This window comes from Oryzias latipes, chromosome 9 (genome assembly GCF_002234675.1).
Source record: "Oryzias latipes chromosome 9, ASM223467v1".
Taxonomy (NCBI): domain Eukaryota; kingdom Metazoa; phylum Chordata; class Actinopteri; order Beloniformes; family Adrianichthyidae; genus Oryzias; species Oryzias latipes.
The window spans coordinates 17,693,960-17,707,290 of record NC_019867.2 but is presented as its reverse complement, the minus strand read 5'-3'; the positions used below and the strand labels follow the sequence as shown (position 1 = coordinate 17,707,290).

At 39.6% G+C, this 13,331-nt stretch overlaps 1 long non-coding RNA gene across 1 annotated transcript in view; it reads left to right on the top strand.

The window, feature by feature from the left end:
* The window catches only part of LOC110015628, an 85,138-nt gene that overhangs the window by 781 nt on the left and 71,026 nt on the right, over window positions 1–13,331 (top strand). Inside the window, exon 2 of the long non-coding RNA XR_002290864.1 lies at window positions 448–535. This is a non-coding gene — a long non-coding RNA (uncharacterized LOC110015628). The remainder of the gene's footprint in view (window positions 1–447; window positions 536–13,331) is intronic.

The following is a 13,331-nucleotide window of genomic DNA, read 5'->3' as shown; positions in this document are numbered from 1 at the left end:
GTCCTTTGGCAATAGAGTATTGGCATAATACTTTGAGAGTTTAAAGGAAAAACCACTGAGCAAAAGCCTCAGAGTCATAACAATGTTTTCTTGGTAAAGACTATGCAGAAAATGGTACTTAACCTTAATTAGAAACAGTTGCTTTAGTGTTGTGAAGATGACATGCCTAGAGCAAGTATTTAGAGTTGACAACAAAGAAAATCCGGAGAGGTACTATTAAAGGAAAAGTGATTTTTCATAGCAAATCTGGTTACAGTTAGAAAACTTGATTGTGAAGCAATTCTGGATATTATTTTTGCATACTTATCTAATTTTAAGTGAATTTTTCACAACACATAAGAAGCGCAGATCTGGTGCTCCAAGTCTGGTGCTTTTTTTTTGTGTCTTTCACCCCTGAGTAGTTTTGTTGCATACAGGTTTCTTGATTTTCTTTCTGTCTTTCCACAGTTCATTCTGGCCCATCACAGCAGCCGCCTGCCAGGTCTCCTCTCGGCTCGCTCCCTGTAGACTCCTGGCTGCACAGAAACAGGAAACGGTAATAGTATTGCACTGCTTTTCCTCCCCCTGTCTGCATCCCCATTACTCCCTCATTCAATGAATTAAAAAAATAGAAAAAACAGATGTGTAATAGCATATGTTTGTGGAAAAATGGACACAGGCCACGAAGTACACCCAAAGTATACATTTGTGTTTTTGCACTTTCCTTGGGTGCCTGAAAGAAATAAAATATGCGTTGCATCTAAACTGCAGTTGCAATTTCGAAGAAGAACTTTAACAGTAAAAAAAGCATTTGTTATTGTCTATTAATTATTTATTTTGCTCTTTATTTTGTCTAAAACTGTTAATCTCTTTCAAGAATTTCCGTTTGTTTTAGTTGGATTTTAGTATATTTGACAAATTTTTCAGTCCCACCCCAACCATCTTTAGATCTATTGATGCTTTCCCAGTGGTCTTTTAATTATGATTATGCCATTTTTAACAAAAAATCTGTGTCCTTTTCTAGGACATAGTTTATGCAGAATGGCAGAGTTGTGGGTGGGACTACAAGTGTGGAGCAAGCCTGCTTTCATATTCCATCATCCCTCTGTGCTTACAGCTCCTTCACAACCAAAACTTAAGATTAGCAGTGCAACAAAAATTCCGAGCAGTATTGGAGCCATACAACTGTACAGTTTGAGCCCAATGCCCGACAAGTAAATCAAAGACAAACATATTTTCTGCAAGTGGATGCATCAGAATGGAGTGGAGCAGGGGGCTCGTGGTTTGCTGTAGCAGCTTCTACTACGTCGTACCTAAAAGCTGAATCAAATGACATTTTTGTGTCTGCTCTTGATTCAAAACAATTTTGATAAATAAATACTCAGAAATGCAGTTTTGAACATATATATTTTTTTATATATGTCCTCCTTAATGAGAAAAAGGCCACAAGCACATACTAAAAACACAAAAACACAAGTTTCATCAGAGTGGACCTTTAAGCATGTACTCTTTTTGTCCTAGAAAACTATCTTGGAACAGCTTTTTAAGAAACATTAACTTAACTTTGTGAGAAAATGTTTTCAATGGCAAATCAACCTTTACACAGATTTGTAGACATGCAAGCATTTTACTATATTAAAAAAAACTAGGCTTTGTTGGAAATCATAGTTTAAACTTAATAAAAATACTCAGATTCAGTGAGATTATAATGGCTATAATTCGTCAATGGAGACACCTTAAAAGACTGTTAGCTCTGTTTAACCTGCAATTAGCAACATTTCTTAAAAATATATATACATATAGTAGCATATTGACATTTTTTTCCAACTAACTAACTTAGCAGTTTTGGTTAAGTTTTTAGTGCTCCTTTTATTGACTGATGTTTTTCAGCGTTTTGCACTGTTTCTCTCTTTAGCAGTTAGCATTGAAGTGTTAGACATGTTTTTAATTCCTTTTAACACACTTAAATCCTTTTCAAAGGATTATAATCTCTTCTGTTCATACAGAAACTTCAGCTCTCATCATTCATGCATGGGGTTTAAAAAAAACACACATCTTTCTCATTTAGTTTCTTTAAACAGCAAAAAGGTGGAACATTTTTTCTGTATAAAATGTTATTGCTTTGAGTCTGCAGCTGTAATTTAAGTGTCCTACAAAGATGGGTTGCTGTTTTGGTGAAAAGCACCACAGTTGCTTTAATTAAAACCATTGAGCACCAAAGCAAAAGTTTAAATGTGTCTGCTCTGTAGCCGTGTTGTCTCTCCACAGGTGGATGAGCATGTCTTAACAACCCCCTCAGCACACACACTCACACGTGTGCACACAAGCACAGGCTTCCTAGTGTTTATGAGTCACTTCACCCCTGGCTAAGCATGTGGTGAAGCCACCCAACTCCAGTCATATCAGCGGGATCTGCTAACTAGCCTCCCAGGACACTGCCAGGTTTTTATAGTAAATTGTGGATCAAAACCACAACTGACTAAAAAACAGATAGGCTTGCTCTGACTTCATAGCATTTTGTGGTCTACGTTTCCCTCTGAATTTTTCTTTTCTGCTCTGGACTCGTTCCCTCCCTCTTTTTTCCCCCCCTTTCATCTTAATTCAAATTGCAGCTGGATGTGCCATTCTTCTTCATAGTTTCCTTTTCATTTTCTTAGTCTCAGCCCTTTAAAATAGTGTTTTATCTTTAAAGATTTTCAACCAAAGATTTGTTTTCATGGAAGCCCTAATGTGTTCAAGAAGGCAGAACATTAACTGCGATAATAGTGGGGCCACAAATATGTCCTACAGAATTTTCTGCAGACATGCAGTCCTTACACTTCTAAAGCTTGTTGTCGGAGTTTTCAGCAAGATACAATCACTTCTCTCTATAGAAAAACTCCAGATATCTCCTGCAGAACGCAGATGTGTGGATCTCAGGCCAAAAGCACTGGCCCCCTTTGCCAAAAAATAACCATAAAAATTCCACTCGCAGTAACTAACCACAAAACCAAAATATCTCTGTTTGTATTCAAGGTATTTGTCCCTGTAGCCATGAACCTGCAGTAAACTGCAGAGGTTGGATTAGGTGGAAAATCCATCAAAGTTTTATAGTAAAATAAGAAAGTGACTACAAACTCTGTGTGGAGTTATTTTCTGGGATTGTCTTCAGTTTCGTGAGTCTTACATTCCATACAGGCTCCATCTGTACACAGAGATGCTCCGGAACATTCCTGCAACCTTTTCTTTTTGAGCCACACCTTATAATGTTAAGCATTTTTGGCATTTCAAAACAAAATCATGGAGCGCAGAATTCTACCGTCACTGCCAACAATTCTCAGTCCACTTCTCAGCTGCGCGGTTCTGAGCAGATCGGTTGTACTTTTTCCCACGAGCAGATTCTTCCAGTTGCAATAGGCCCTGATAGTGAGGCCTCATATTTGTTTGTTATAAATCCTTTAAATTGAATGTAGTCAAAATAACACATTTCATGCCAAATTATTCCGAGTTCATCTTCCATCTCCATCTGCGTACAGATACTGACATGAATTCTGAGGTTTGTATTGGTTTTTGCAGTAGATATTTAGGAAACAGTCTTTGTATTTTCATATATATCCTTATAGGTAACAGGATTTCTGAAGCAATGTGACAACTTTCGTTTTTCTTATTTGAAGAATAAAACTAGAATATTTAATGCAGTTTTAAAAATGACTTCTTCTTCTTTTTTTGATCAATTTAAAGACAACATTTTCATATTTGTTGGCCTTTTATTATGTATGATATTAAATTTGTGTTTTACTTTAATTATGTTTTCCTACATTTCTGAACAAAAAAAAAGGTAATACTTCTATAAAAAATTCTATTGGTATTAGTTTTATGCCTTTACAGGGCAGTTTCTATTGCAATTGATGCATAGTCGACACTAATATCTCTGTGGCCGGCTCTCTTTTACATCCGCACTTTTCCGTGAACACACAGTGTTTTCATGCGACAGTTTACTCATGTAATGTGACCTGGAGGGGCGCCAATGAGCCCGTGGAAGGTCCATGGCCTGAGGCCTGCTGACACCTACCAGCAGCCTAGTTGAAATGTTTATTTATAACTCTGCTGCAGCTCCACCTCCCTCTGTCGTCTGCCAGCAGCCATGCCAATCCAAACACACAAGGCCTTTCCTGACTGATCCAGAGCATGATTTCAGAAAGAAGAGAAGCCTTTTCCCTCTTTTTTCCCCTTCCTAGTGCTGAAACTCTCCCACCCTTTCCCTCTTCTTTGTATTCCAAAGAGTAACGCTATGGGAGAGTCCACACAGAATGGAGAGGGAAAAGAGGAGGAAGGAGGGAGGGATGGGTAGAAGAAAAAGGAGAGGGGGCAGAGGTTTACTCCTTGCAGTATGGGCTGCTAAATTGGTTTCAGAGCAGCAGTTGGACTCCAGGGATGCATGGCACACACTGCCGAATAGCTCTGTTTGCTTTTGAGGGGTGTAGGAAATGTGATCCCCATCCTCGGAGCCAACCCACATCCCACCCATCGCCACCACCAAGAATGAGAGGATCTTTGAGGACAACCTTCCTGAAGCAGGTATCCCTGCTCCTATGGTTTTAAGAGTCCTAAACACATGGAAAAGGGGGGTGAACACATTTTTAATGGTTACATCATGGTAGATGAAGTGTCCATCAACCAGGCGGGGTGTGACGTGGGAAGGTAGGCGGACCTGCTGAGTCCCCCAGCAAGCCCAAGGCTGCAGGCTCTCTAAAAAGGGTTAATTGTGCCAGGCCAAGCTTTGCCATACTCACATGGGCAATCAGTGAGTGGGAAAAGCAGGGGGAACCCAGGAGACCTCATTCACTGTGGATGTGACTTGCTGTTGGTCTCATCTGGCACCCGCAGTCTACAGTCACTATGCTTACACACTCCATTGTTCAAGGGAGCTGTGCCAAATTACCAATGCCACTTGTTTGTCTGTAAAACATGCTCCCACAGCAGAATCGTGTGCATTTGTCTGCATGCCGCAGCTCAGTCCCCAACTTTTTGGACATCTCTCACAAAAAGGAAAAAAAAAGTGAAAGATAGCTGAGCCACAACAAAAGGGAAATTTATGCCATATTATTTCCACTCAATCAATGAATCTAGTGTTTGATGAATAATATATAATGCATCAAATATTTATTCAAACATCAAAAAAGAAAGGAGCATCAGGAGAGGCACATATTTGTATGGGATGTATTGTGCGTGCTGTATTCAGAGTCAGGCAGCAGTCAAATTAATGCACCAATCTTCAGTGCTGAGAAAAGACGGGGTGGAGTTACAGCGAGAGTTGTTTTGATTCATAGGGCACGTTTGTTTTAATTTCTCAATTGATGCATGCGCGTGAATGTGTTGTTTTTGTGTGTGTGTCTGTGTGGCTGCCTCATATCGACATATAAATGGAGACAGAGCGAACGTGCAAACTATTCACGCGCCCGGAGCAGATCCCCCATTTCTCTGCAAGACAGTTTGCTTGGCTTGCATCTGGACGCACTTGTCTTACATTGCATGCGTATATGATGACAAATCCTATATCTAATTTACTCTGCCTTCCTGCCGCACACATGCAGTATTTCATTTAATAAATCACTGCGCTTTAAAAGCCGGCGAGTGCTCCACGAACAGGCGTTCACACTGTGTGGCTGCAAGCGTCCGAGTTTAAACGTGCGTGCATTCAAAGTGTGAGAAGGAAGTTTATTGCGGTTGCGGGTTCCTTTGTGTGTTTATACCCTTGTTTGTGTGTTTGTCATGAGCAAGTCCTCAGGGAATGCCGTCTCCACAGTAACCATCTCTCTTGGTGGTCCGTCATTAATAGTCTGTCTGGTGTTGATGATTTAGATACGGCGGGAAAAAAGGGTTGCAGTCAGATATATCAAGTCCAAGCCCATAAAAATCATTTAACAACCAGGAATAATAAACACCTCAACAAGCAAATAAATAATCAGTAAATCATGTGATCAGTTTAAGTAACCATTTTTCAAGCCTCCTTGTGTGGGTGTGAGTGTGTGTTTGTGCGACAGTGTGCGCATGTGTGCATTTGAGCATTTGGTGTTTGTTTTTCCTCTTTGTCTCATTTCTCCCCCCACCTCTCCTGAGTGAAGAGAAATTGAGAAACCAATCTAAAATCCATCAGGATTTTCCTGCCCACAAGCCCCTCTCCCTCTAACCCCACTCAAACCCTCCCCTCCAACCCAGCACACACACTCACACACACACACAAATGCACACGCACTCACACACACCCTTGTTTTTTGTGTTGTAGGCGTCTAGAAATTGGATGAGATGTTCGTTTAGCGGGCAGCTGGTCTGGGGCCGATATGAATTGCGTTTCCCCACACCAGAAGAGGTCAAGCCCCCTCGCCTTGACGGAGTGAATCAGCCTATTGAGTGGTGCTTTAGTCCATTTACCAACAACCAATGGCAAGGCAGCAGACAGGAGAGATAGAAACACAGAACACTGTGTAGAAGAGAGAAAAGAATGACATATAAATTCATTGTTTCTCATCACCCAGCTGGGGCAGGAACGGCTGAGAGTGATTGCTGGGCCGGGGGAGTGAGGTGGGAACATTACCATCTGAGGGTACTGTGTATGTGTGAAAAAAGAGACGAGCACTCCTCTTTTACCGCTGGTGGCGCCATGTTGGGTTCACATGCGCAATCTAAAATGTTCTCTTTAGCGGAGTTGGTGTTTTAGAAGAAAACACAGTCATACATCTGCAAATGCCTTCATGTTCTACCAAAGAAGTGGGAAAAAAACTGTGTCTTTGATGCCTTCTTTTCAAAATAGAAGAACATCTTCAAACACAACAAAAATAGAGACTATTATTAGGTTGATGAGATGCACAAAATGGTTTTCCAACCGTGCACATGCAGCTGTAGCACAAGGTGTCTTTATGCTTTGCCTGTGTGACTACACTCATCAGGAAAAAAAAAAAAAGGATGCTGCCCCTTTAATTTTCATCCCAGCATATCTTGAGGAGTTAAGGCAAAGCAATTAAAACAAAGACATATTTAACATGAGGTTAATGATTGGCTGACCCTGCAGTCAGCACAGTGACAATATCTTAATTATTGAGAAACCTAAAGTCATTACGCCTACGAATGGCCTGAGGAGCATCTCTATTGATTGGGATTCAGTTCCATTACAGGCCCAGCTTGGACCATTGAAACCACCATTACAGACAGTCTTTCTCTCTTCTTCTCCCACTTCTGGTCTATGTGTCTTTTTATCTCTTTCTCACTGTCCCTTTCTGTGTTATACTGAAAACGATTGAATGCAAGAAAGGAAAATTGCAGTTGTGGCTCATGGGTTTTACTGGTTTCAACAAGAAAAAAAAAAACAATACAAAATTATAACCGAGGGTAACATTTTTAGCTGAAGAAGAATTATTTCCTTTCTCCGTCACTCTACTTTCCTTTATGATCTTTGTTTTGTGTTGATGACTTCTTTTATCCTGTGTGTGATTAGAGAAGTTTATTGCATTCCAATGACTTTGTTTTCACCACTTAAAAGCTCTACTGTTTTATTGTCATTCATACTGAAGCCATGTTCTTATTAGAATGCACAAATGTTAGTTTCAAGTTCACATTCACCATGAAGGCATGCAGTTAATGCCACGCTAACAAATCTAATAATGAATTTAACTGTTTAAGTGCTGCTCTGACCACAAATTACCACCTCTCTGAAACATGTCACTGTACTATAATGATGCTTAAAAACGTTTTTTTTAAACTATGGCTTTTTTTTAGCAAATGCTTGAAATCAAAGATATTTAGCAATTTAAATGCAACAAGACTAACATTCGCACATATAAAAAAATAGCAAAAAAGCAATTTAAAAAGCTTTAAAACCTTGTAATTCATATAGAACAATACAAGATTACACTTTTGTAACATATTTGATAGAATATCAAATGTGCATGCACATTTGCTAGTTGATTGCGCACCGCACACCCATTTATCCAATAACCAATAAATTTGGTGAGGAACCACCCGATTCAATCTCTAATGGGAGGCCGGTGAGCAGGGCTCTGTGTCATGATGTGTATTTCGAGATATATATAGAAGCCCGACGACGTCTTCACTGTCACACTTCTTCCTCCTGCAGGAGACGCAGCATGGGGAGAGCTGGGATGTAATTACCCAATCAGTGTGGGCCATCCTTATTAAAACACTACTAACAGTGCCACATTATTGAAATACCCCCCACTGGACTTTTCTTAATTCATTAAATAAATTAGAACCAGCACATTAAATAATTCATAAAGTGATGTCTAAGTTTTTTTCTTTTTTTCCCCCAAAGATGTTTTTAAAGAAGAAGAAAAAAAATTAAGTGAGATAATAAAGAACAGCTGATTAATAGAAACCTGTTTTTTGCAGGATATGACTCTGAAGGGAACATATGAAACTTTTAGAGTATGATGAATATTAACAAATACTGTAGTTCTTTTGGTTTCTTGTTTAGTTTAAGGTCATGCTTGCGTGGTTAAAATTGTTTTAAGATTGCTAAACAAACTGAATATGGCTCGGCAACAGCATGTTTGTATTTTTTTTCACTTTGCCAGCCTGCTGTCTTGTGTGTCCCTCTCATTATTAATGCGCTAATGAGAATATCCTTGAGCTATGCTAAAAAGCTAAAGACAAACAAAACCAGGAGTCAGATAAGGGATCTCGCTGTGTCCCCACATATCTTTAATTGACACATCCGCATCCTTGATGGAATATTTACCGCCTCTGACGATGGTTTGCTCACGCGTGGCGATCAAGGCTGTGTTCTTTTTTGATGATGTCGTCACGCTGTTGTGTTATTGACATCATTAGCATAGGTCAACCTCTAGATTCATCCAGACTTCATTATTTCCCCCTTATTGTTTATGAAATTAGTTTTTTTCCCTTATTCATTTTTAAGGGTAAAATCAAAATAGTGGTGAAATGTTAATGACAAAATACAAAAATTATACTCCAATGTGATTTCGGTAATCAGTTGACCTTCTTTTCTGCTGAGTTTTGAGGCAGTCGCAAAAAACACTGAAAAGTTTGTGTTTAGATACAACAGTGGGTGCCACATGTTACACATTGGAAAAAGTGTACAACAGTATTATTTATTTTTTGTCCTTGCATTCACGTTTGCATCATAACGTGTTTGCATACGTGCCTGCACATGAGTGTTTTCCAGAGAACATGGGAAAGGATTGAAGTTTGTGCCTCCACTGGGCTTTTATTTTGGACTGTGTGTGTGTGGGGGTCTTTGAGTGCAGCATGCCTGTCGGGATGCGACGGCCCTCTCAGCCATGTCAGGGACAGCTTCGTCGAGGGTGGCAGCCGAGGAAAATGATGATGATGAAATTAAAATTCTGCGCCTGGCAGAAGGGGCTGCCGCGATTTCACTGGCGGCTGTGCGCATCGATCTGTTCCAGCATTTGACTTTCAACCATGACAAAACTGTGGGCAAATTAATTGTTCTCCAGGATATTAGGCATCAGAGTCCATTAATCCTCTCTGGAGCGCCACGCCGCATGAATACTAATCGTCTTTCCAGGCAGCCGTCTTATCCTTTTCTCCCATCCCTCTTTCTCTTCCTTTTCTTTTGCTCATGCTTCTTCTTTTCTGAATACTTTTTTTTGCTTCTCTGCTGTTATGTTTTTTTCCCTTATCAAAATATTTTTTTCAGCTTCATCTGTTTTATTCTATTCTTTGAGTTTTATTTTTGTTAGTACTGACATCAAAACCATTGCTGTTTTATCTCAGTTAGTTATTATTATTTTTTAAATCACTAAAACAGTGAAGAAATCTTCAGCAGGAATGATGTGTCCTAGTTATTGTCTAAATTTTCTGTGTAAAAAAAAAAGGAAAAGAATGGAACCTGAAAAAGTGATGATTGGGAGACATGAAGAAAATAGTCTGTCAAGGCACTGAAATGGGTTTTTGAATTATACAGTGTCTTTCTGTATTTTTCATTTATATTACTTTGCCCAGATAAGATTGTGCTAATGGTGTAGTATTAGTCTCTATAAGGATCAGCTTGGCATTTGAGAGAGGGAGGAAAAATAGCCCCCAACACCAATTATGTAAGATATTAACACATTAGTCGGAGCAAGATCTAATTGGATGCCAGCCCCGTGCACCATGACAACAATCACCTAGACCCTGTTTATCTCGTAATTGATAGTCTGGAGCTTAAGCAGCAACCGCATCAAAATTCATACAGTAAACTAGGGACTGGCTCTTCCTTCTAGGCCACACATTGATGAGTATTTATTTTCTTCCCTGTAACCAGGTAATTTTTTATAGTTTTAGAACAAGCTTCCTATATCGAAGACTTGCTGGGTTTTGATGGATGGCCAGTGGGCTGTGGCGGTATTACTTTAAGTTATCTGAGATGCAGGGAAGGTGGGGTCCTGGATCCAGGACTCAATATATTTACAGGGTATGCCTATTGACAAACCATCGCGTGGATTGACTGTGTGCCATTAAAAATATGAATGTTGTGGAATGATTGCTAATTGGAGTGTGTTTGTGGGCCCAATATCCTACACTGGGCCAGAGATTCACTATCAAAGATTTGTTTTGTATCTGAGGAAGGTGGTGGTCTATAACAGAAGGAAAGAGGTTTTGGAGGCCGGTTCCACACAGTGGGAAGAAAGGGAGAGGGCTTTGGTTTGTAAAGTGTCTGAAAACATGGACATAAAAGGCGTTGAAATTCTTTGTCACCACAATCATCTTGGGTCTCATCCCCATGATCTGACTGCCTACAGCGATGTAGAGAAATAACTGATTTCCATTATCAGGTAAACAGGCCGTCTCTGTGTTGACGAGACTAAAGAGATGGACATGGGCTTTAGCAGGCAACATAAGAACAATTGTTATCAACCCATTCACAATACTAAAACTGAGATGAAGCAGGTCAGCACTTTCAAGTTACCCGGCATATGGACTTCACCTGGGAGCATCATGGAGAAACCGTGGTTAAGAGGACTCGTCAGGGACAGTCCCTCTTTAAAGGAATAAAAGAAATGTTTGGCATTAACAACAATGTATACACCAACATCTACAGCTGCATCATCACAAGACTCATAACTAGGAAGTGAAAAGCACACAAAACATCCAACACAAAGAAGAGATTATTGTTTTCAGACTGTTACAAAAGTCTGTTCTTTTTATTTAACCACTAGCTCTCACCAATCCAACAAAAGATTTCAGTTGTTTAAATGTTTGTGGAGATCGTCATAAAGTATTTAAACTCTTTGGTGTGTAGGTGAGAAGACATGAGTGAGGTGAAATGGCAATCAGAATCAAAATCAGAATCCTTTTTATTGTCATTGTACATGGTGATACAATGAAATTGCAGCAGCCTTGGAGTGGTGAAGAAAATAAAATAAAATTGAATAAAATAAAAAATGAAAATACTGGAACTCACATGTCTAAGCAAAAATGTACAATATGTGCAGAAACAATTGAATATTAAATACGTATGGAAAAATAGAATGGAACGAGTTGAATTGCCATGAGTGCACAAACCTTTGGTCTCACAAACTGTGGCCTTTCTGCCACGTTTCTTATAATCCCGGCAGTTGCAGAGGCATCTGTCTGTGTGTTCTGGAGAATCTGTGCAGACTGAGCCATTTTATAAAATACTCTAGAGACCTAAAACATATCATTGCACCTTCTTTGGCCAGACAAGTGTGGTCATTTTCCCTGGTCTTCTGTACATCTCCATGTTGCAGCTCATCTTCAAAGTCTGTCTGCTTGGTTCCATGTCACCCTCCCAAAGGCTCTTTGCTTTCTTTTTGTTCAGTAGCTCCTTTGGATCACCAGTGATCCAGAGCTTATAACTGTTCTGGATTGTGTTCTACACTGAGAAATGAATACAGTCTGTCAGATATTCTTCTACTGATGTAATCTCCATGTGGTCATGTAGTGGCCAAGTCCTCACACTACGTGTGGCCACATGCAGGTTGCAGTAGAGCTATCTGTATGCTAGTGTAGAAAGTACTGGATTGCGCAGAGCGGCATGCCTCTTTAATGTTTTCATGGAACAAATCACACATTTTATTTTCTCTGGAGTAGTGGACGGCTGTTGAAAATGGAGCAAATGGAGAGGTGCTGGTGAATCTACAGAAGTGGCCACAAAGGCTTTGGGCTGCTGTGTTTGCTGCTGGCGATGTCATAAGCAGTGTTAGAGGAAGCTAATTATATTGTTACCTAAAACCATGTTTGAAAATTTAACTCCTTGACAGTAAGATATGGTTCATTACACCAGCTGTTGTCAGCTACCACCCCACTTCATTTCTTCAACCACATTCTATGGTTCTACTTGTCTATGCATTGCATGAGCTCAAAGAAGAGATGCTGTATAAATAAAATCCTTTATTTATAACATTCCTGATCTGTTTTTATAAGTGATTCAAGACTAGTCTTCTAATTACCAAGAGATCAAATGTTTCTAATGATCATGAAAATTAGGTACAGACGGTTCATTTTACACACCTGCAAGGCCTTAAATTTCGTGGTTAGAAAAAGGCCACCCAATGAATGTTAGTGACGATGATATGAAAGGAAAGCATGAAACATGAAAACCCAGAGATGCATCTAACAGTTTTACAAGCAATGTTTTGTGGGATTTTTAAACTACCGGTATATTTCCTGCATTTGTTCCCTTTTTTGCAACATTAAAACAAAATTATGGAAAATGGGTGGAAACGTTCTTTCCTCTGTTTCCAAACTGTCTTGATTTTGTAAAAAAAAAATGATTAAAGAAAAGATTTGTCATGGGTACCACAAATTAGACATGGTCTATGATACTTTTGTTATTAAAGCTCAAAATGTATGCATCTGGTTGATCCCCCCCCAATGGCAAATGGAGAGCATAAGAAAAACTTTGCATTAAAGTAGTTGTGTTAGACCAAAAGAATAGCTGGAAAAGGAAGGAAATAGACCATGGAATAGTGAAAGAGTGTAAAGGTAAGAGCAGAAGTCCAAATCCCCACTGGGCACATCTTTTTAAATCTGTACTCTCTGGCTGCTTCTCCTTGCTTCTAGTGCTAATTAATTGGTCTTGGGAATCAACACTCTCATCTTAAATCTGCTCTTTAATTGAGCAGTCCTTTCTGCCAACTTTAGACAGCTCAGTGTGCATCTTCCGCATGATTGGGAGCTAAACACACTGTCATTTTATTGCTCGCCACATAACTGGAAAAGCACGATTAAACCGACCACATACTTACCACAATTAATATGTTGACATTTCCAATGCCCTTCATTATTTTCAGATCCCATCGCCGCTACATTCTGTGGCTGGAAAATGAAGGTGGAAGATGGAATTTGAAATGGTCAACAATGCAGTGTCTGTT